Source organism: Excalfactoria chinensis, chromosome 1, assembly GCF_039878825.1.
Source record: "Excalfactoria chinensis isolate bCotChi1 chromosome 1, bCotChi1.hap2, whole genome shotgun sequence".
In the NCBI taxonomy this organism is placed as follows: Eukaryota; Metazoa; Chordata; class Aves; order Galliformes; family Phasianidae; genus Excalfactoria; species Excalfactoria chinensis.
In genome coordinates this window covers 64,764,433-64,787,855 of record NC_092825.1, presented here as the reverse complement: position 1 = coordinate 64,787,855, position 23,423 = coordinate 64,764,433, and the positions used below count along the sequence as shown (strand labels likewise).

At 41.9% G+C, this 23,423-nt stretch overlaps 1 protein-coding gene across 1 annotated transcript in view; it reads left to right on the top strand.

Moving 5' to 3' along the window:
* Positions 1–23,423, top strand: part of ITPR2 (inositol 1,4,5-trisphosphate receptor type 2) — a 254,839-nt gene that overhangs the window by 5,289 nt on the left and 226,127 nt on the right. The window lies entirely within an intron of this gene.

Here is a 23,423-nt window from a genome sequence, read left to right as displayed (position 1 = left end):
ATACACGCCTGTGTCTCGCCTGCCTCGCATTTCAATGCGTGTATGAAAGGTTATCTGCTCTGCAATTATCCCCTCACATTAACAACTGGGTGCTGTTCCAACTTTGCTGCTTGTAATGAACTTATTTTGATGCTCATCACAAACAACAGTGCCGCCTTTAAATAAACAATGGCACGGGGCTTCCCACAAAGAACTCTTGTGGGAATGTAGCAAGTAAGGAGCCCGGGGGGGACAGCTTCTTCCAGGCATTCTGCCTGCACACAGAGCACAGCTTGAATGTGAAGGAGTGCAGAAGTAGCCTTAATTACAGCCTTACGATTAATAAGGCTATATGCTGAAATGCAATATCCTTAGTTCAAAGTGTTCATTATCAAAGGACAAACAAGTGGAGAGTGAAGTGGGTGCAAGGAAAGAACCAATTGATTCAAAGTAAAAGTGAGTTTACCCCTAAGCTGCGTGTGCTGATTGAAATAAAAGGAGCCTTAATTTTAAGTGGAGACGGCTGGTGTGGCTGTTACAGCTTCTGCAGTTCTTGACTGGGCTGTGTGGGAAGCAGTCAGTAAAGAGTGAAGATTGTTTAGCAACTTGTATGACTTTAAGCTGTATTGAGCTGCCTTCTGCATAATGAGAGACTTAGGTCAGCAGTCCCTTATGTGGTCCCCAGATGCCAATCAGGGGCACCCTCTATTTTGAAAGTGCCCCAGAAGGCAGTGTGGGCTCCATCTGCAATTGCTCTGGTGAGAGGCAATTGTGCCTGTGGGCAGCTGGTGTTGCACTGGGCCTCACGTTCTGCAGTGCCAATGGCATGGGTGCTGCTGAGCTGTGTGCTGAACCATGGGCTGCTGGATTTGCCCCTGGTGCACTTGGGGGTCTGGTGTCTGCTTGTGCTGAAGGGTCTGTTCCTTCTTGTACCGAGAGAGGAGCAGCAGATTTCAGGTATGACTGTGTTGCACTCGATTAAGGGTGTTCATAGAAAAAATGAGGGAAGGAAATTGATCGTTCAGGATTTTGCTTTGTTTCCTCATTGGTGTTTTATTTTGCCACTTGTTTAAAGATGAATGTTTTAGCCTTTCTCAATGTCCTTACGACTGATGTTTCAAACCTTCACTTATGTTATATTAAATTTGATTCCCTCTAAGTACTGAACAGCCAGTTCACAGGTACATTCACATGCAGACTTTGCCCATCGTATGCCTTGGATCCCGCTGTTTGCAGTGGTGTTGTGCCTTGGCTTCTTCTACTGAGGGAGGCGTGCCCAGGGATGATCTTTTTTGTGTGGAAGTGGCAGTGCAGCCATAAGGCCTGCTCTCCCTCCTGCATGGCAGACTCCTCTTCCTCTGCTCCTCTTAATGTTGGCCTGGCTTTTGCAGGCACTGTGATGGAGAATGATCTTACTGGGACTGCTGTGACACTGTAGGTTGTGCTGGCAGCTGCCCCTGGCCATTGTCATGGCTTTGGGGTTAGCAGATCCTGCACTGCTGGTTCTGTGCAGCTTTGCTCTTTGGCTTGGGGTTAGGTGGTAGAGAAGTCAGAAGAGCAAGATCCAGGCACCCTGTGTGCATGGGCAGTTAGGTGTGTGTGGTACAACAGGCAGAACCTATTGGAAAGGAAGTGTAAGTGAACAGAAGCATAAGAAGGATGGTTGCTGAGGGATCTGCAGTCCCCCGCTGTCAGAAAATAGCTTTGTAAGTTGCTGGCAAATTGTCTTATTTATTTTCAGATTATTCCGCATGGAAGCAAGCAGCCTGATGCTGCTGCTGTTTGGTTTGCTGTTTCAAATGGTGAGTCCGGTCTGGTCTCAGTCAACTGAATATTTGGTATTGCTTGGGAAAATGCATAACAATACTGTCTTCCCTAGGAGAATGATTGAGTTACAAAATCAATCCCTCCGAATAATAGTGGGAATAGTTTTAAGATTGGCTACGCTACCTTACACAATTCTCTTTAAAAGCACAAAGCAGCCCTTACTGACACAGTCTCTTTCCATATTTGCAGAGTATGGCAGAGTTGTTACCAGAGCATTGGACATCACGTGCACCTAGCAACTAAGGCTATACTTAATGAATTCCTGTAATCTTATAGATAACAAGTTTAAGACAGTTCATTTGAAATGCCCCTTTAGGTTGATTGCTACCATGTGACAGAAGGCACGGGGTTGAAATTCATTTGAAATTACCTGGCAGAAGAAGGCTAGAAAAGCGTATGGAGGTGTGGCTGTTGTTTGACGCTGCAAATTGAACTTACTGCAGGAGCCAACGTTAAAACAGTAACCAAGCTTTTCTTCTTCGACCTCTGGCAGATAAAAATCAATGTCATTTAAAAGAAAAACAAACCCTGAAACTGGAGCTTTTCATATGAATCACAAAATACAGAAGCTTGTTATGATCCAACGCTTGGACTTGTTATCTTGATTTTCTTTTAGAGGCTTGTTTGAATTTCAAACAGGGTGTTTTTTTTGTTTTTTTTTTTTTCCCTGCACCTGACATATGTAAGTTAATGAGTGTTGCAGAGGCAGCTGAGAGCACGCAGTTGCAGAATAAGGAAACAGCTGCTGAAACTCACAGCAAGCTCCAGACTTTTACACCAAAGTGCCCACCGTTAACAGACAGAAACTCAGCTCATGAGCTTCTCTTCTCTTTGCTTGTGATAGCATTCCTTCCTGCCCCTTTGCCTTGCCTGAGGTGCGAGCTGGAGCCCAGCAGGCACAAACCACCAAGGAACCCTTCAGGACATGTCTTGTTTTGCTGTGGGGAGTTTCGCCTGGTTCCAGAGCACATCTGCAGTCTGATGCCTGTGAAATTTTGGGTAGTTTTTCAATCTTGAGCTATGCAATTTGGAAAGTTTAACTTGTCAGCTTTAGGGGGCAGCTGTACAGAACATGGCAAGTATCTTATGCAGTATCTGGGATTATTTGTGAAGTCCCGACTCCTGGGACTCTATGAATTTTGAGTGTTTTAAACTTCCATTTAAGCAGAAGTAAATTGGGTGGATGTGGAGGGAAGCTTGAAAACATCGCGTGTGTGATGTGTAAGAAGTGCCCTGAGTTTAGTAGTAATTTCCTTCTTCTGTCTTTGTATCGGGGCACATGCATTGCAGGTGGGGGGGTCTCACGACCGGTGCAAGAGTGCCTGAGATTGGAGCGCTGCTTTTGGCATGACCTTGTTGATCTCACTTAAAGTTGAATGAACTTGGAGATCTGCCGGGCTCTGCAGTTGTTCCAGATAACTGAATTGGTGTGCTTTGCTAAAGTATTTTCAGTCACCTTTATGACTGGTTAATATTTTCTTAGTGTTCAGAAACAATGAAAAAAAAAAAAAGCTGTAAACAAAACTAAAGGATTGAATTAAGGCTATCGGTTTTGAAAACACCGGGAGCAGATCTTTCTAGTTGTGACTGGTGAAAAATGTAAAAATACATCACTAAGCAAGCTCCATTGTTTTTCTGATCAAAGAATGAAAGTTGTAAAGCTACTTGGTAAGTTAACTTTTTCTCCTTCGCTTGACTCTGCAGCCAGCTGGAAAGTTGAAGTTAAGTGAAGAATTCTGTGAAATTTCATGGCTTTACAGTTGGTATATAGAAGAAGAAATCAGATTTGCTGATGTAAAAATCAGGTTGGGCGATGCCTGTAGTGCTCAGACTGAAGGCAGAACTTAGTAAATTGAGCTCTGACGTTAAACAGTCATTGCAAGTATTGAGCTGCTGCAATAAATATTTTGGGTTTTCTTGTTAATGTCACAGTGGGAAAGTTTAAATTTCAAATGAAATTTTCAAGTATTTTTGTATATAGGATTACATGTCCTTGCTGTCCTAGCATGCTGCTTATGAAGTCTATTAGAATACAGAGAAAAAATAGCCTTTAAATGATAAAAGTACAGAACATACAGAATTTAGTGGATATTGATTTTTAAGTGAGCAGGTAACAGTACATTTCCATAGGTGTAGTTGACAGTTAGTTATGATAATATATATCCTTTTGCTAAGAAAAAGTAACCAACAAAGTAGCAGCCAAGATCCATGATGGTAGGTCCTACCCTTGAACATCTGTAGGCTTAAAAAAGGCAAATGCGTTACAAAGCACTTAATAACAGGATACCATTTGAACAATATCCAAGTTCAGGTTTCTGCTTCCCTGGCAAGCTTTCTAGATTACTTGAGGAGAAATGAGAATTTGGCCACTAAGTCATTCAGAAGCACTGCAATGCAACCTGGACAACTGCAGGATTCAGGTTAGGGGTGAGCTTGGTTGATGGTAGTGATGGCATTGCTTGCAAAAAAAACAAGGTCAGGACCTGGCAGGCATCAAGTCCTGTCTGTATTAACTTTTGTAGCTGAACAGGTTTTTCTGCCAGTGAATTTAAAGACCAATTACTGCATGATTTATTTATTTTTCCCTATCTAGTAGTACACAGGGCATAGTAAAACTGCTACACGTGAAGTTCTGTTACAGCACTTCACTGGAAGCAGTGTTGCACATTGGGGTGGTGGAGTCAAACTCCTGGCTTTGGGACCATTTCACCTGTCTCCTGTCTGTGGCAGACTAAACTCTTCTCTGTGATTAAGCTCTGCCGAGCACAGTTGTTATACTTCAGTAGGGCTGGAAGAGAGAGTGCTGGTCTGGATTTTCCCCTGTAGATCTGCAGTGTTTTTAAAGGGAATTGTTGTAATAAGAGATGGGACTCAAGTAGAGGAGTGGCTTGCACAAGGTTGTTAGCAAGTTGTCATATATAAGACTTCAAGTTCTGGATTGCCGCTCTGTTTTATAAATGTTGATCTGGTAAGATAGTCAATGCTAAATTGCTTTTCTTTAATGTTTACTTATCTCGTGGTAAACCTTGGAGAAAGCCAGCTGTGACAGAACTGATTGGTTCATTACTGTTTCCACGTGTCAAACCTTTTAAGGTATATGTCTAAAAACTCAGAATAAGTTTTATCATGTGAAAAAAATGTGAACTGAAAAGAGTTTGACACTTGCTGGCATTGTTGTTGTGCCTCAAATGTTAGGTGCATCCTCACTGAAACTAGTGAATTTAATTACTGCTCTTCATTTGTCATTGGATTGTGACATAAAATCCTCCTCCTTTATGGAATAACGTAGCTAAAGCAATAGAAGTCATTACCCAAAGCACAGATAGCCAGTAATGGCTCAGTAAAAGCTGAGTTGTGTGACCCAAGAAGCTGAGTCAATACTTTTCTTAGAAAGAAATTCAACATTGACAGGGCAAACTATGTATGCCCAAATATATAGAACTGCAAAGAACAAGAACAAAACTTCAGTCATAGGCAATGAATGCCTGCTACATTGACCCAAGGAAAGTAAAAATGAGATAATGCAATTGAGCTCTGTCCTCTCTGAAAATGTAGTCAAAGAAATGTCTACTGTTTGATTTCTTCATCCAGGAAAACAAGAATTTGTTAAAAAATAAATAAACGAATAAATGGTAGTGAATAAATGATCAAGAAAGTACTTGACAGCTTCTCAGATTTTTCTTTAGAGTTCAGTAGTCATTAAGTCTTCAGAACTTACATTATCACTTGTGACTGTTCATAATTGGTATCACATGGTGGATCCAACTTCCAAAGTGGAAGTTTGTGACCAGTGTTCTTGTGGAGCTGCGGTATAAGAAGCAGTCACAGAGAAAAGCGCAATGTTTAAAGAGAGCATATAGAATTGATACGACCTCCAGTATTAGAACTGAAAGCTTATGGGTTTAAAACAGAAATAAATCCGTCAGAAGAAAAAAAGAATTGAGCAAATCAGAAGGAATCAAATATCTGATGAGGCTACTTAATGAGCGCTTTGAGTGGTGACTTGCAGATGAAAGTGAAACCATTTATGCGGTTGCAATAAATTCTACTATCTGGAAGCGAGCAGGCAATACAGCCATTCTCAGAGAGCAAAGTGAGTCAACTGGATGGTCAAAAATGCAATTACAGTTATCTTGATCTGATTTTCCACAAAATGTAGTTGAGGAAAGCTTTGGATTGTTTTGCGTTTGAGCCTCTGCAAAGTCTTGTGGGCGTTAGAAGTGATCTTGCAGATCGCTTTTGGTTACTGTAGTAATCCCGTTTCCAAGTTGGAATGAGATGATGTGCCTCATCCAAGTGAACTCTTTGGAGGCTAGCTGCAGATACTGCCTTAGGCAGAAGATCAAAGGATTGGTTATTTCAAGGAATGAGATTGCTGAGAAAGAAATTACCCTCCCACAATTTGCAAAACCTTCTGAATAAGATGCAAAACTCCCTGAATCATCTGCCTGAAGAATGTGTTTGGCTTCCTGGAATGGACTTCAGAGCAGCCAAAAGCTTCTCAAGGAGAATTTGGGGATGTAATTGGCTCTTGCAGTTGTCTTAATGTGTAGCTTCCTCTCAGAGTGGCAAGATCAAATTTCTGGTCTCATCAGGCAAGTGCAGAGTTTAGAAGTGAGACAGTACATAGGAGGTGGAGGAAAATGAATTACTGGTACCGCTGTTGCATGGTTACGTTATTTCAGACATTGTACCGTGTCCTTGGAAGTGCTGGAGCTGGGGGGGCTGCAGAAGTCAAAGCTGGTGTGAAAAAAATATATGATTTGGTGATGTGTAAGCAGGATGTGGAAAATGGTGCAGGAAATGTGATGTTTGCATGACAGATAAGAGAGAGCCCTGGTGCCAACAGTATCTTCTTGTGGCATAGATGGAGTGTGTTGATGAAGAGCCTAGCCTTCTTTCGGCCAGAGAGTTGAGAGTTGGCTTTAGCGTGCTAGTTACAGTCAGTGTAGTCATGGCTTATTTCAGGAAGTGGCCTGACAGTTGCTAAGTCTGGCACCAAAGAAAACTGGAAATAGAAGAAACCTTTCCAAATGATTTTTGTAGTCAAGAGTAAGCCGCCTATAGATCAAAGGAACATTTAAAATTCAAAGTATTTCAATAAGTCTTTGAGATTGTAGGCTTGCATGAAACATGCCCAGCAGTGGATGAGAACACTGAATCGTACTTCAAAAGTTTTATTCAACATAAAGCAAAACTCCTTAAAATAAAGAAATTTTGGTGCAGTGAGGACTGTGTGTAGAACCAAACAGTGAATTGGAAACATTAAAGCCTGATTGGTAATGTAAACACCTCCTGGATGCATGTTCACATGAAAATATACTGAGGCTGAGAAGTGTCGGGAGATTAGTGAGACAATCTAGGGAGAATTCAGTCTTGATTGCACTTTGTGCCTCATTTTTGTACGTAGTTAAGATATAGTGTGTGATAATGGTTGAACTTGTAGTGACAAGTGCATGAACTAAAGCAGCCAAGCTCATGTTCAGACATAAGAAAGATTTCCAGTAAGCTGGTGTGAAAAAAAACATTTTTCAGTAGCTACTTTTCATTTTATTATCCCAGTTTAGGAGAGGATGTACAAGGTCTGGAGGTGTTTTATCACTTTAGTAAATAATGACTGAAAATGTCTGGACAGCTCTTCTTTCCAAACATTTCAGTCTGAAACAAATAGAATCTCAAACTTGCTTGGGTGGTGAAATGTCTTCAGGTATCAGCCATTGGAGTGGCCCCTGAATTTTAGCTTCGGGCATCCGGGCTGGTGCTTGGTGTTACCTATGAGAGTGCTCTGAATTTCTTCATTCTGCCTATTTTTGCTCAAGAATGGGGTGTTTTAGTGTGTTGATAGTTTGATGGGTCAGGTCCGAGTGCTTGATTTTAAGGATTTAACAAAAGCATTCATTATTTCTATGGGGGAAAAAAAAAAAAAAAGAATTTTTTGCATCCAGAAAGAATATGGAAGTGCTTCATAAGCTGAGCCGCAAACATCTTCCATGAGTTTTTGATCCTTCTCATTACGAAGTGGAACGGAATTCACCTGTCAGAGATGCATTCAGTGCCCTACGCTGGTAGCTCTTTTTGAGTGGTGCTTTCTCCTTGTCTCTGGGCTGTGCAGTCTGAGGTGGTTTGCTGCGGTTCCCGGTTCCCAGTACTTAATCTGCTGCGTCAGTTGTGGAAGAACAGGAAGTTCATTTTGTCCCCGTTACCAAGCTCAGGAGCCCTGAAAGAGCAGTGTGTGCTGGCAAGAACTCACTTCAGTGTATCTTTTGCACCACTGACACTGCTCTGACTTTCAGCCAAAGTGCTTGCAGTTTGTGTGGCTGGAGGAAGTGTGCTGAAGGGGAAATTTGTGTGGTGGGGGTCCACACAACTCAAATCAAATGATCATCTGCCATCACCAAATAATCAGTCTGATTATGCTTATTTTCTGCTTCTCAGCTGGCTTGAAAAATTAAGAGTCTGAATCTCGGAATGCTGATGAACTTTGTTTTCCTGTTAGTAAGCAGGAGATGCTCTGACCTTGGCCCACGTCAGGTGTTTTTCTCAAGGGGCTGATGACTTCTCCACTACTCAGCTGCTAGATTGAAGGTGGGACCTTGTGGGTAGACTGGTGGTGATGGGACTGAAGATTACTTGGAAGAAACTGTCAGGTTCTCTGTATCAGTGTAGAAATAAGTGGCCAAAAGGCTTCTGCAGAACCTGAGCTCTCCAAGGAGAGGCAATGGGCAAGCCCTGTTGCTGCCCTGAATGAGTAGGAGCTGTTTGTGCTACAGAGCTGATGGGGCTGGTGTTCACACCTGAAAGGGCACAAGTGACCAGATAGATTTCTGGTTTATATTAGCCCTAATACCAAAGCAGTCACTTTCAAATGGTCCTGGCCAGAAGGGATTGCTGGGGGCCACTGAGAAGTTTTGCCTTAGTTCTGCCATATTTGTACATTGAGAACAGTGGGAAGTGGGAATTTGTGTCAGTTGATCTGTTCTCTTCCAGGTGATGAGCATCAGCTGCTGTCTGCTGCTTTGCATTGCCTGAGGAGATCAGAAGCAAATCTGACCCAAATGCCAGTTGAAAGTTCATCCCACAACTCTGTCGCAGTCTGTGTAAAGTTAGTTGGTAGTAGCTAGCTTAACTTTAATAAGTACTGTGATACCTTTTTCTGATTTCAGGACAACAAATTAGATACAGACTTTTATATTAACACACAGCATTATGTACAAACAAATAGCTGTTCTCAGCTCTCACTTCTTAGATAAAAAAGATTAAACCTGAAAAATAAAAATAAACAAAAATACACTCTAAGACCTCTTCAGAATGAGGTTTAGAGGAAAAGAAACAGCAGAGGTTCAAGCTTGTTTCCAGTTCACAGAATTGCTAATGCAAAGCTGCAGCCCAGCACAGCAAACTGCATGCTGGGAGGTGCAGGAGCAATTTGCACTCCTTTTAAGTTGCCGAAGTAGCAAGCAACAGCATATGTTCAGAGGAATAATCCTTATTGCCACTTCCATTTCTTTAGGAAAGATTATTCATTTAGGTTTAACTAATATCTGTTTATACGTAGAGTTGACAGCTCTTTTAACTCTGATGTCTTATTTAGGGTGTTGTACCAGCGGAAGGATTTGTGTGTGAATAAACTGTGATATCAGAGACCATCTTGGCTGCTTGGGAAACAGTTTTTCAAACCACCAAGGCTGTGGATACGCTTTTATTCTGCAAGCTATTTTTTTAACAGTGGCAATGTGTACTATTCACCGTCATAACAGTTTATGTGAGTGCTTCTTAGCTCTCTCCAAGCAATATGAGTTCATATACTTAAACAATTTAGTGGATGATTTGTGCTAGCTGAGTCGAATGTTGCTTGGAGACCGTCAGCCTCTGAAAGGTTGTAACCTGAAATGAATGAGCAAGCCTGGTGTTTACTTTTGCCCTTTCCTGCATTTGGGTCAGCCTAGTCCTTTTATTGAACATTGTGATGTATGAATATCACTCAAAATAGTGTCAGCTGTCACCTAAGTTAATGCCATTTTATTTCTGTGTGTCAAATTGGAAAATAATAGAACTCTGCTTCAGAGAGGTGCATGGGGCAAGGCTGGCAGCTGCGTTTCCCAGTCAGAGAAATAAGTCTGTTGTAGCAGAAGGCCAGACTTTGTGCTTTGAAGCATCTCAATATCCTCATAAAAGGAAACGTTAATCAAAATATAGCAGACAAGTTGTTTATGTGAATGGTTGAGATTATCCCAGACAGAGCAGCACTGTCTGACTTGGAGAAAGAACTGTATAACCATACACAGAGCTGCACTGTAGAGATAGTTGCTTAGCTTTGTGATTGTGTAATGAAATCTGGAAAGGTGATAAAAATGGAGCTGATTTGGGGTGAGGTGATGTACTATCTTTTCAGATCAGTTTATAGCCGAGTATTTGATATTTATTATGCACAAATGAATAGAGAATTGTAGCTAGGGCAGCGAGCAGGTTTTTAATCTTAATGTGCCAGGCAGCGGGTTAACCTGTGATAATGTGTAGCAGTCCAGGAGGCTTGTGGAGAGATAAGGAAAAGGTTAGAATGGTTTTTCTCTGCTGAATATCATTGCACAATGTTAGATTGACTTTAACAGGGCTTTTTAAACAGGGGTTGTGTACACCAATTAGTTTGTATAACTTGAAACCAGATTTGAACTTTGGTATGCTCTTTTGTCCAGGTTACCCTTGCAGGGAAAGTGTCCAGCAGCAGGGCAACATTGCTGCTACTATTCAGAGTCATTGTTGGAGCCAGAGCAGCATGGATTGCACCGCTTTTAAGGTTGTCATTAAGGAGACCTTAGGGTCTTAGGCTTGTCTGCAATTACCAGCAACATTGTCCACCTATAGGAAGAGATCGAATACACAACATGTCCTGAAAGGTGCAACAAGTTCTTCTGGGAGTGGCTGCTAAAATGTATCACACTTATTTTTTCCATTGAAAAATAGTAAAGAGGGGCACTAGATAACTGACGTCTTTGAAGAGGGAAGTGCATAGGGTTCTAGTGCATGCCTCCATGGTCCCTATCCTGCTGAGTGAGGGTCCCTATAGTCATAGAATATCCCTGTTTGTAAGGGTCTTGGACAGATCATCAGGGTCCAACTGTTTATGGGAGGAGGGAACTTGGATGAAATTATCTTGCAACAATTTGTTGAATTTGAGAGCTGACAGTAACAGAAGGCAGTGATAATGGCCACTTACTGTCACCCACTTTTTTCTGACCTTATTTCACTTCCCTATGGGTGCTGTGTAGTCTTTGGCAAACCAGCTTATTCCCTTTCTTCTCCCGCCACTGTTAATATTATTTACCTCCTTTCCCTTCGCTGCAGAAGGTGATGGACTTGTTTAGCAGGGCCAGCCAAGAAATCTACCGTGCTTTCCTGCAAGTTGCAGCTTCGGACTCTTCCCTGGGGTGCTATCAGGCTTGTCCTGGCTTCCATCCTCTGCCATGCCTCCTGCTGGCTGGGCTCACACAACTGCTGCCTGCCTGCTGTTGTGACAGGTTACGATGGTGAATGGAGAAAGGGAAATGTTTTTTTTTCCCACATATACAATGAAAGGAAGCACTGCAGTAAACCAAACGATGTAAAAAAACCTTCCCAGTACATTGCTTTGTAGCACTTTTTCATCCTGTTCCACTGCTCCAAGCCCTCAGTGGTTCAGAGGGGGCTGGCAGGCCAAGCTTGGTCCTCTGAAAGGCACCACATGCTGCTGTCAGTTGCTCAGACTCCCTCGGGCGGTCAGATGAGGCAGGTTGCTGTTGGGCAGTACCGCCAAGTTGGTACCTCCCTGGTACTCCTCTATGTACTGTGGCTGCAGCAGGGCGAAGCGTGGTGGAGCTCTTGGGCTTTCTCATCTGTCATTGTGGAAGGCACAAAGTGGCCTTGATTCATCATGCCATGAAGAGGAAGGGCACCTCTGCCCTAGGTTTGGGCAGAAGAGGGGAAGCTCTTGCATGCCTGGGTACAGTGGAAAGCAGTGCCGTTTCATTGCCGACCTGATGAAAGGGATAGTAAAGTATCCTGAAGTGAGGTAAAAGACAAGGCTGGTGGCGGGGTGGAGAGAGGAAATACTTGGAGATGTCTGCAGTGTTTCCTGTTTGTTTCTGAAAATTATGAGTCAGATCCCCCACAAACTGAAGAGATGGGTTTGAAAAATCGTGAGATTTAAAAGTAATTGTGTGGATTTGTTCTCTTGGTATTCTGGTTTTGGACTTGAGTATCTGAAGGACATTCTATATATTTCTCGGCACAGCAGTGACAGCAAGAGACAGTTTCACTTCAGTGAAAGCAGATTTATATATGTGTGTGTATGTGTATATATATTCATGCAGCATCAAGATGTATACCTTTAGAAGAGATAAAGAGACCAAGGCTCGGAATAAAATGTGTGCTGTCTTGTTAGTATCAGTTGCCATTGACCTTAAAAACATTTGTAACATGACTTAGTTGTAACCCTACAGCTAATTTCTCTTTGGTTTATGATGTTTATATTTTGGCATAGGAGTGAGAAGGTGCATCATTGCATGCCTGGGTTGTTCCTGAGGATAACAGTGCTTTGAGGTTTGTTCCAAAATGAAACATGTTCCTTGTCCTGGAGCTTCCCCAGCTAAAATGTGGCTTGCACTATTAAAAATGTGGATTTTGTAGGATCACAATGTAAGTGTTAAGAAGTGTTTGCACAGCAGTAATATTCTTAAAAGGCAAAATAAAGTGGATTCCATTCTTCCACTGGCTGTATCAATGAAATGTAATCTTTTCTAGAAGATGTGGTTTATTTGCCTGCCGCTTAATTCCTGCTTATTGTGTGTAAGCCATCCAGAACTCCAGTTCTCCAAGCAGAAAGTGATTACTTGCAGGCATTTTTCCTCTGATACAGTGTTAGAATAAACTGTATGAAGAGACCTTGAAACGCTTTGGTTCAGCTGAAAAGAATGCTGCAAAACTGGAGGGCCTTCAAGGAAAAGGCCAAACTCATGTCTTTGTAACAAAGCTTGTTGTTAAGACACACCTCAGGAGGTGATATAACGTTTGGACACCTGACAGCACAGCCTGCAAGTTAGCGTTGTTCAGCAGTCGCTGCTCTGACGTTTATGTGCTGATAAAAATGCCGTCCCTGTTCAGTGAAATATTGTTGGCTCTGAGAGCACAAGTGAAAACTCTGGGTCAAGAATGAGACCATTTTCCAAAAACCTTCCTGCTGCATCAGTATTAATAAATTAACAGGAGCTTATAGGTATCTGTAGCAGTCACTTGCCAGCATGGCTCATGGCATGATCTTAGCACTCGTGCTCATGCTGTCACCAAGACCTGTATGGGAGTAGGGGCTGGAGGGCTTCTGAAAGCTCGTAAAGAGTGTGATCACCCCACCCTCTCTTCAGCATGAGATCCTGCTGGCACAGATGTGGGCTTTCCTGTGCCACTTAGCCTTCTTGGGCACGTTTGATTTGCTATTGTAAGAATAGCCTCACTGTGTTGAAGCCAAGATAGATGCCTGCTGACACTGAGGTCAATTTGAGAAAGGGCTGAAGCGTTTCCGAGGTATGAATCTGCTTATTATGGGATTTTTTCCGTATTAAAATACTAGTTATGAAAGATTCTCATGACCAGTGCTACAATGCACTAGGTTCTTTTACACCTTTGCCTTCAATACCTGCAGACGTCTACAGAAGTTGCTCTTACCATCTTATTTATGGCTGCTGTTTCTGGACTCTCCCACTTCTCAGCTGCTTCACCATATGGAAGGAGCATTTCTTGCCACTTCCTCTAAGGGTTGCTACTCTGCGCTGCTGCCTGTAACTTCTCTTAAGCGAGCAGGTACAGGTTGGGTGTAGGTGTGGCAAAATGCTTCGAGAGCTGCTCCCAGCTACTGGGAAAGCAGCTCTGAAATAATCTGGAGCAGCTCCCGAAATGATCTGTCCCAGTGGGAAACTGGCCCCACTTAGTTTAAAAAACAAGTAAAAGTAACTGTAATTTTCCAGCTGTTTTTTTTTTTTTGTTTGGAAGTCTTGTTTGTTTGTTTGTTTTGTGCCAAAGAAACAGAAAAGCAAAGAGAAATCAGCAGGAGTACCTGGCCCAGCTGCAAAAATTTGTAAACATTTATCATTGCAAAATGAAAATTAAAAAAAAAACACCCTTTTGTTTAGAAAATTGGAACACGTGTTGATGTAAAGTGTTCTCTTATGCTTTAATAGCTTTGCATAATTCTAATTAACATCAATGAGAGCTGGATACATATTAAAGAGCGAACAGACCTCATTCAGACAGATCTTGTGAGCCAAGTCCTCATCCCTGCAGGCAGAAGTCAGTGCTGAAACCAACAGTGGGATTCTGGGAGCTGAATTACCTTCTGGGTACAGCCTTGTGGCTCTAACATTTCAACTGTGAACTGTGTTCCTTTGTCTGAAAAAAGACTGGTCTATGGTGTGCTTCCAGTGCACTGCTTTCACCAGTAAGGTTGGGACTAGACAAGAGTTGTGTCCTGGTGTCAAGCTCAGATTTGTTCCCAAAAGTAATGGCACGAGTCCTGGGATATGACGGTGGCAGCACAATAGTGCTCATCTGAACTGGGGAGAGGCCCTGGGACAGCTGAGCCATGACACACCAAAGAACAAATATTAAAAGCACTGGAACGGGCACCTTGTTGCTATCAAGTAGTGCTGCTTGACTGACTTCTGTGGAATTACATGTTCGTGCTAGCTCTGGACTTGTCACTGTCTGAAGGCCTCTGAAATCAAATAGATCCTTCTTTGGTTCCTGATGTGTAACCAGGAAAATGGAGCTTTGGTCAGCATTTTGATAAAGAGATGTTTTACACACATAGTTTTATGCAATGATGGGGTTACTACTCTTATGCTACGAGATGAAAAAAACATGATTTGATGTCCAGGACCTAGATTCCAGGTTGTGTTTGCATTTGTATGTTCTATTTATTTACATATATAGACAAAAAGCTTAAATACGTATATTATTGTCACAAAAATTGCTGAGCTGTTTGGCATTTGAGAATGGCTTCTTCTCTAGTTAAATGGTGATATTTTTACATCATAGTATTTCAGCTAAATATGAGCGTCCTAATTCTCTCCCTTTGCTTATTCACCCTTTATATAATGAGTTGCCTTTCTGATGTGTAGGTGTGAATGCCTTAATTACCATTTTCAGTGTTACTTTTTTGGTTGCTTGACTGATGTTGGCACTTCTCAACAGTATTTTTCTGAGTAAAACTTTCTATTTCATTAAATAGTGTTAACTGTGGCAAATTCAACCTTTCCGCTTCCATTCATTAGCACGTGGTTCTTCAAAACAGACCTTTCAAGTGGATGCTCACAAATGTGCATTGCAGCTGCAGACAGTGCTGAATAAAAACCATGAATTCTTCTGGTAGGAGCTGAATGCAGAATTTCTGTTGACTATGATTTTCTAATTTTTTCTTTTAATTTCTTTTTGCTTTGCTGCCCGAGGCTGAATAGCTAACCACGCAACAAGTTCTGCATGCCTGCCTGCTTTTGAGACCAGGTATACTGTTAATAGGAGCTCTTTCTGAAATCACTTACGTACTGTAGAAATGTAAGTTATTTGGCCTGCCAAGGACTAATCTGTGAATTACGTGCCTAAAATTCACGTAAAGACGTAAGTTTGCCTACTTCTGAAAATCCTGTTAGTAATTAGTGGTCATCACAATGTCAGCGCTTCTAATGCGTGCTTTGTCAGCACACGTCATACCATGCTTTTTTACATTGAGAGGGCTGAGTTGCAGGCATGTTTTGGGTAATTATAATGTGTAAACAAGCAGAGTTAAAACCATTTGTTTGAGTAGCTCCTAAGCTGCTTAACATAGCACCCTGTTTGTGTTGGGCCAAATCCTGGACTCATTACAGTTTTTGCACTCAGTGTGTTGCTAGTACGAGTGAAGATTAAGTAGAAGAGCCACCAAAGTTTGATCAAATTTAAAGAAGGTTGTTTTGGATGCTCCTATAAGAAGTAAAGGGAATATTCAGAGGTGATCATGGATGTTTGTGGTATGTGGCCTCTACCCTGAATAATAATACCTCAGTTTGGGCTGTATATGTGTACTTCACGTGGGATAATACCTCAGATGTGCTGTAGTACAGCTGATGAGCAGAAGGTGACTTTCTGGATTTGCTTATATAATGTTCTACTTTCTAAAGTCTTTTCTTGAAATTATCTAATTTCCAGTGTTAGCAAAACTTTAATTGCTTGTGCAGCTCTCTTTACCTTCTTTATTTTGTGTGTAATTAACTAAGATGGTCCCTCACAAATGTCCTAGATGAACAAGCTTAATTGAAACGGAAAGATTTTCCTCTTTTGTTCCCAGCACACCTTGGTGATTGGAATCTTTAGAAACAATCTGTATCGCAAGCAGCAAATAGGCAAGGGGGAGAGAGAGTCTGCGTCCAGAAGGTGTCCTGTTCTGCACATCCATCCTAGAAAAGGTTGATATTGCCCTCTGGAGGTGCCTGTCTTCTCCTCCTCCCCTTGCTGGTTCTGAGGCCTCATTTTGACAACAGTAAATTAGGATGCTTTGTTCTGCTAAAAAGTGCAAATGCTTAGTTCCTTGGCAAAGTAAGTATGGCCCAGTTAAGTTCAGTGCCATTTTCCTTGTGCTTCAATGACTTACCTATTATGCTTGCTAAGTAAATGGCAGAATCGAGTCTAAAATCTAGGAATCACATTTCCTCCCCTGCACTGCAACCCCCAAGTAGTACTGTGTTCTTTTGTTACCAATTATTTTAACTCTACTGTTATTTATCTTAATTTACACAATGTTTTAAAAACAAACTTAGCTATAAAATGGACAAACAAATTCTACTGAACGGGTTTCTGAAGCTTTTACAATCTAAGAGCATGACTGGATATAATACAATAAAAAGAATAACAAAGTGACATTCAGGATTTATAGCTGCAGTACTTAATTGAATGGGCATAACTTTTTTTTCCCCTCTGACATGTAAGCCTGCAGGTACAGTTACACGGATATATCAGATAAGGAAAAAAACTTTAGGGCTGTTAGTGCAATTGTTAATGCAACTTTGGCACTGCCTGCATGCAAGCTGTTGTTCCATTTCCCAGTATGTGCTTGGTACCATTCTTTGTGCCCTCTGTCTCCTTGGTGTTTGGTAGTACAACCCCAGGTAACCAACACAAGCATTTTCCAGCCTGGTAGAAATGGCCGAGTGGTTCCATGCTGTGCAACTGGCATAAAATGCACCCATGTTCTTGTTTTACACTAAGGATGGTTTGTGATGAAGTTTATTGGCTGTTTGAAATATTTCAGGAATATAGAAGATTATTATTTTTTTTTTGTTTGATAGTTTTCCCAGAGTTGAGGTGTTCATTTAATAGCTTCTTTCAACCTGTGATTTGTGCTTGTACTAATTAAAGAGTAAAATTACAGAAGCTAGAGGCAAGAAAGAGTCAGACTTTTCAGTCTCTCTCTATGCTGCTGTGCTTCACTGGCATGTTGTGCATTTATTGTGTAAATATTGTGTATGGTGATTTGAGAGGAATTTTTAACGTGCAATCTTTCCAAATGGTACAGGAGCTTAATAGTCCCTCTCTAAGTGTAAGGGAGGTAGAATCATAGAACAGTTTGGGTTGGAAGGGACTTCAAAGATCATCAAGTTCCAAATCCCCTGCTACAGGCAGGGCCACCAACCTCCAGGTCTAATGCTAGACTAGGATAATTTTGCTTTTCTGTGCCAGTTGGGGTTAATGTAGGAGAACCTGAAAGATTGCAGACACAAAAAGAAGAGACTGAAAAACCAAGCTTTGGTGAGGAAGGAGACAGAAAAAAGGACAAATTTCATACAATAGAGCTAAATCATAAAGCTGTAAATTGCTTGAGTCAGGATTGATCGTCAAAAAGTAGTATGAACTCACGTCTTGGGAAGGGTGAGGTATAATAACTGCAGAGTTTTGGCAGGGGACTGCTCGAGGCAAGCAAGAAGTGGGCTGACCCAGATGCCTGATAAGAGAAGAAATGAAATGAAAAGTGGGTGGACCTGGCAAAGAACTGGGTGGACCTGATTGTTTTGGCACTTGGGTATTTGATGCTTGATTTCCAGGGCAGCAAAATTTTCATAACCTATTGTTTGTTATTGGTTGGCTCCTTAGTAGTGTGACTAGCACCTCTCTTCCTGAGTGGGTACTGCATGCTGGGGTGTGGGGAGAGCGGGAGAGGCTTTGTGGGTGAGAGCTACAGTTAGGAAGGGGAGAAGTGCATTGGGTGGGAGGTGTTGAAGAGGAATGTTTCTGGTGAGAAGGTAGTGTGTGTAAAGGGATGGCTGAGGAGCAAAGGAAGGGGAAGCTCTGAGGGCTGCTTCTTCGCTCATGAAAGGTTGCTGAGATCAAATCTTTGGGACATAGCCTTGGCATGATTTGTGAGCTGATGCTGGACAAAGGTTGGCCTTGGCTCCACTGGCAATTATAATCTCCAGCTCTGCTAGCAATTAAAATGTCCAGCTTCTCTTGCTGACGTCTATTGTCAATGTTGTCCCCTGTTCCTGCTGCTGAGAAAATCAGTGAAACGATAATGTAACAGGAACTATGAGAGTAAAAGCTGAGCAACCAGAGAGGAAGTGTTTTCAGTCTAATATACTCTGGCTTTTTTTTTGTCAGAGGGATAGAATGCTCTATGTATGTAAAGCACCACGCTTAGTTCTGCACATCCCTGTGTTAACAATAATTAGACATCAGTATTTCTCTTATGCGTTTTAACAAGTTAGGCACACAAACCCAGGGTCGTTGTATGTATGAGAGTGTATAGGGTGGTGTTTGTTGTCCTCTCTTGTGTGTTATTTTCTGTTACAAGTACTTAGTAATAGCAGCCCTGAAACATGAAGGTCTCTCTGTTGGTAGAAAGAGACAAAATAACTTTGATGAAGCGCAGGAAGAGTGAACTTTGATCAGAAATTAATAAGGATCACCTTGAGAACTCACTGAGTATTTCAACCACTGCCATTGGACCAGCCTGATGCCTTGGTTTCACAAAAACAAGGGCACATATCCCTCTAGTTGTATGGTTTTGTTCCTCTTTTTTTAATGTTTTAAGAAAAATATTAAAAATTGAAATGTTTTGTTACTTTCATTTTAAGGGTGTTTTATATTTTACAAGGGCATTTCCAGAACTAAAGCCTCCTATTTTATGATGTTGGTCCACAGTGTCAGAGGTGGATGTTGGTAGTATGACGGTAGAGGTCGAACCTTCCCACCAATATTCCATTGCATTTTGTTGCCGTGTGACAGATGGCAGCAGAGGGGCAGTGTGACAAAAGGGCACCTGACATGGAAGTGTGCATGAAGCAAGGGGGTGTAATTCAGTTCCTCCTTGTGGGAAAAATGGCACCCGTTGGCATTCATTGATGCTTGCTGAACATTAATGGAGACCAGCAGTGGCTGTGAGCACAGCAAGGCAGTGGGTGCTGCATTGAAGCAGTGGCAACAGTGACAGTGGGTCACCTCCACTGGCGCAGATTTTGATGAGTGTGACATGCAGCTCTTGTTCATTGCTGTTGAAAATACATAGCTAATGCTGGTGAATGTGTTGAAAAAGAGTTGTTTTGTGGCTGAGAATGTGCTCTATCAAATAGTGTGGTTGTGCTCTTCGTATCTGGTGTAGTTTCCATGGAAATAAATAGGAGGCATTCATTTCGGAGTAACTCTAGACAATTCCTCTTCACTCTGTGGCTCAGGCAATTCAACAGGTTGAACAGCCATGCTATAAACACATCTATCAATATTTTCTGACAACATACCTGCCTTATCAGTTAATTCTTCCTCCTCTTTCTCTGAATACACATTGCAACCCACTGGTTGTAAACATATGTTCTGCTTTTTTCTTTCAATGAAAATCCCTAGAAAGGTTTCTGCTGTTCCCAGCAGTGGGAATTACCCCAAGTTGTTGTTTCCCTATTTCCCAGCAGTGCCCAGGGAGTGGAGCAATCATAGAAGCTATATGAGAAGTTTGAAGCTGGTTTTAGGCAAGTTCTGAATGCAGATAATGAACAGCATTAGAAGTCCTCTTATTGCCAAAACATTGCCAAACAGGAGAGATGGTATGTTTAAAACTGCTTGTAAATATGTTTGCAGACAGGTGTCACCTTGTAGTTGGAGTTCATTGCTGCAAGATGCTGTAAATTGAATGCATCTAAATGTGTTTGGGTTTACATGTGAAGAGATGGGGCAGATTTAACCCCACCAGATGCAGGAAGAGGAGCATGTCTGTAGAACTCCATACAGATTGGAGCTTTGTTTCACACTGTACAGTGTTCTTACCTTGGCTTATACTAGCAAGGGGTTGAAAGCTGTTTCTTCTCCACTGAGAAGCAGACCTGACCTCCTGGACATAATTTAGATAGCTTTATTTCTTTTTCAGTGTGGCTTTGTACATGCACAGTGAGGAACTGCCCTTACTTCCTCTGAATTATGTGGAAAAACTTTTGCTAGCTTCAGTGGGAAAATGGTTGGGCAGCTAAGACGATCTGTCCCATGAATGCTTTTACTTTCAGACCCTAATTCTGCAGTTGCTGAATGACAGAGGGCTATGCATAAAGGTCTGTTGCCACAGTTGTTACTGTGACTTCACTGATGATTTATCTGCGGCACCTCTGAGCTGCTGTACAACTCGATTGCCACTGTTCTGCAGTGACTTCTTGGTGTCACTGTGCATAAAGTAGATATCTGTTGTATACAGAGAAGAACTTGCACAAATAAGGATTCTGCTGTACATGTGTAATGAACTTGTTTGTTGCTTATATGCAGCCAATGTGAAAAACTGAAATGTGGTCCTGCTATTTCTGGCAGGTACTGAGTGACAACAGGAGGCACAAAGTAGTCCAGATCAATGATTAAATAGTAACACCCCTTAAAGTCTACTAAAGCTTTTTGATAGCACAACGACTTGGGTATCTGCATAATAGTTTAGATCAGTATTTAAGCAGTCAGCACATTTGCTTGTATAACATAGTGAATTCTTCCTTTATCACCAGAGTGCTTGTTTGCACTGTTCAGTCTCCTAGGCAAAACAGCGAGCAGTGCTTTGTTGTGGTCTGATGGAAACTGATGATGCCCAGGACCTTCTGTGGTCGAGCCTGTTGTTTGATTTCACCCCTTGGTTTGATTGCTTGTTGTGTGGGTCATTAACTACTGGTTGTTCAGTGCATCCACCAGGCAGGCTTCAGCTGCTCTCTACCCCTCTTTAAGAAGTGAGATTTGGGTATATTGAGGTATGCACTCAGGGAAAGTACTCTGTGTTTGAAGGGCCTCTTTTACCCCAGTCTGTAGGAGGGGCTGAGACCCCCACTTTGTGAGCTGCAGGAAACTCAGCTATCACTATGGCACTGCAAGAAGTGCCTCTGAGTACTCCCAAACTCTTCAAAATGCAAACTCATGAAGTACATTCATTGTATGAAAATACTGGTGATTAAAGTGCAGAAAGACTGCTGTACAAATAAAGCAAGACTTTAGTTTTTTGTCCTGTGTTATTAAGGTACTTTGTAAGAAGCAGAGGTGCCAGAAGTTGAACAAGGGCTCAGGAGATGTTTCAGTTATGCTGTGTTCTGCTCCACATCAATTAATCTCTTTGAGCTGTCATTTCCTGTGCATAGGATGGGAGCAGTAGTCATTCTATTCTGCTTTGTCTGCCTTGTCTGATGTCTTTGGTCCCTGACGACCGTAGAACTCATTTATGGTCCTTTGTGCCTTTAGACAATGCTAAAATGAAGATGATGAATAGTAAGTATTTAATATCAATGTTCTGAGCCTAGGAAGTTCAGCATGCATTTGAATGGTGCAGCTCACCATCTCAGATGGTGTGCAGGATTCTGTTTCTTTTTCTCAGCACAGACATGATGTTTTGTACATGGCTTTTGTTGCAGCATTGGGGTGCCTAGGAGCATTTTGCATTTTATCGACAGTTGGAGTTGTCACTAGGGTACACAAGATGTCACCAAGAAGCACAGGATGTGCCTTGTGAATCATGCCACTTCCCACATACCATCCTCCATCCTGCCTGTTTTTAAGGGTTAAACCTCATGGGTTCATTCAGACGGCCTTGGAGGGATTTTGTAGGGCAGTGAGTACTTGACATTAAAATCCCACGACGAGGCATTTTAACATTTATTCTTTTTGAGTTTCTTGCTTCAAAAAGTCACTGCAGTTGGTGAAATTTGAAATGTAGCTATAGACATCTGCATTATTTGCTTTTCAAGTCTGCCAGTGGCAGACAGTGACTAAGACTGAAGCAGCCAGGCCTTGGCCTCTCCTTCCACTGCCCCGCTCCTCACTCACCCTTACAGACACCTCCTCACATGACAGCCACAGTCCTGCTAGGCATTATTGCAGCAGTGTTTGCTGGGAACTGCTATTGAAGTATTGAAGCAGTACAGAATCATGTGATTCTGTATTGAAGTTACCTCCTGCAAGAGGCTTCAATAGCAGTTTCCATATGCTGTGATAATGCCTGCAGATAATTTCCTGCAGATTTTAGGTGTTGTTAATAGAATGCTTTGCCACTTTAGACTGTAGAAAAAGGCATCTTGCAGGACTGACTCTTCCTAAATCCTGCTATGCAGGCCTTGCTTTGATTTTGCTAAGTCCCATAATATAAAGCTGTGCAAAAAGCACACCTCCACAAGGCCATGGCTGCCCCTTTGCTTCGCTATCCTCACAGATACCTCAGATTTGCCACAAAATATGTTATGGTAACTGAGCTGCTGGCTTCTAAAATTCTTGCTGTCCTATTAGAGGCGCAAAATCCTTGATTGTACTGGGGAATCAGTCTTATGGTATAAACCCTTCAACTTGAGTAAGAGTTGAATGCATCTGCATCGTAACTGAGATGAACCCACATTGTGCATTTTCTGTCAGTTTCCCACAGTAGATGCTGCTACAACTTGCGTTGCTGAGTGGCGGGGCCATTCTGTGCCCTTAACCACGAGTAGCTGTTTGAAACAGGCAGTTTGTTTACAAGATGCTTCCTGAAGGGAAGCTAAATTTATGCTTAGGAAGTTCTGTGATAAGATAAGCGACTTTTCGTCTTCTAAGTGGGGTTTATAATCTTTTCAAATTGTGTTGTTTATTTAACTGTTAAAATATTGCGAGAAATATGTTTAGTTTGTTATTTATATTTTCAGCTGCCGGTTACATAAACACTTATTCATTCTCGCAAAGGCTAATGTGCTCCTATGTGTTTTGATCGGAGCTTGATTTTATGTGCCCCTTCTAGAGGAAAAAACCTGGAAATTGTGAAGAAGAATGATTGAAGACTAAAATCTGAGGTGCTTGGTCAGATTCTGTATTCAAATTCTAGCTAAGTGTTGTGAAAACTGGGAGCTATTGGCAAACTCTCCTTTAAGTCCTGGTTGTGTTAACACAGATTAACATATACTCCTGTACACGAGTGATGGCTGCTTGCTCTGCCTGCCTTTGAAAGGCCTCAGAGCAGATGCAAGAACCTGCAAATGGGGCTAGGGCCAACCAGTTGGACTTTAAACATCCTTTCTTGTATCTGATACAAACACGGCTTCCGTTTTTTTGGCTTAAATTGGAAAAATATATAAACTTCTGTAGTGAAGGTATGACTTGTC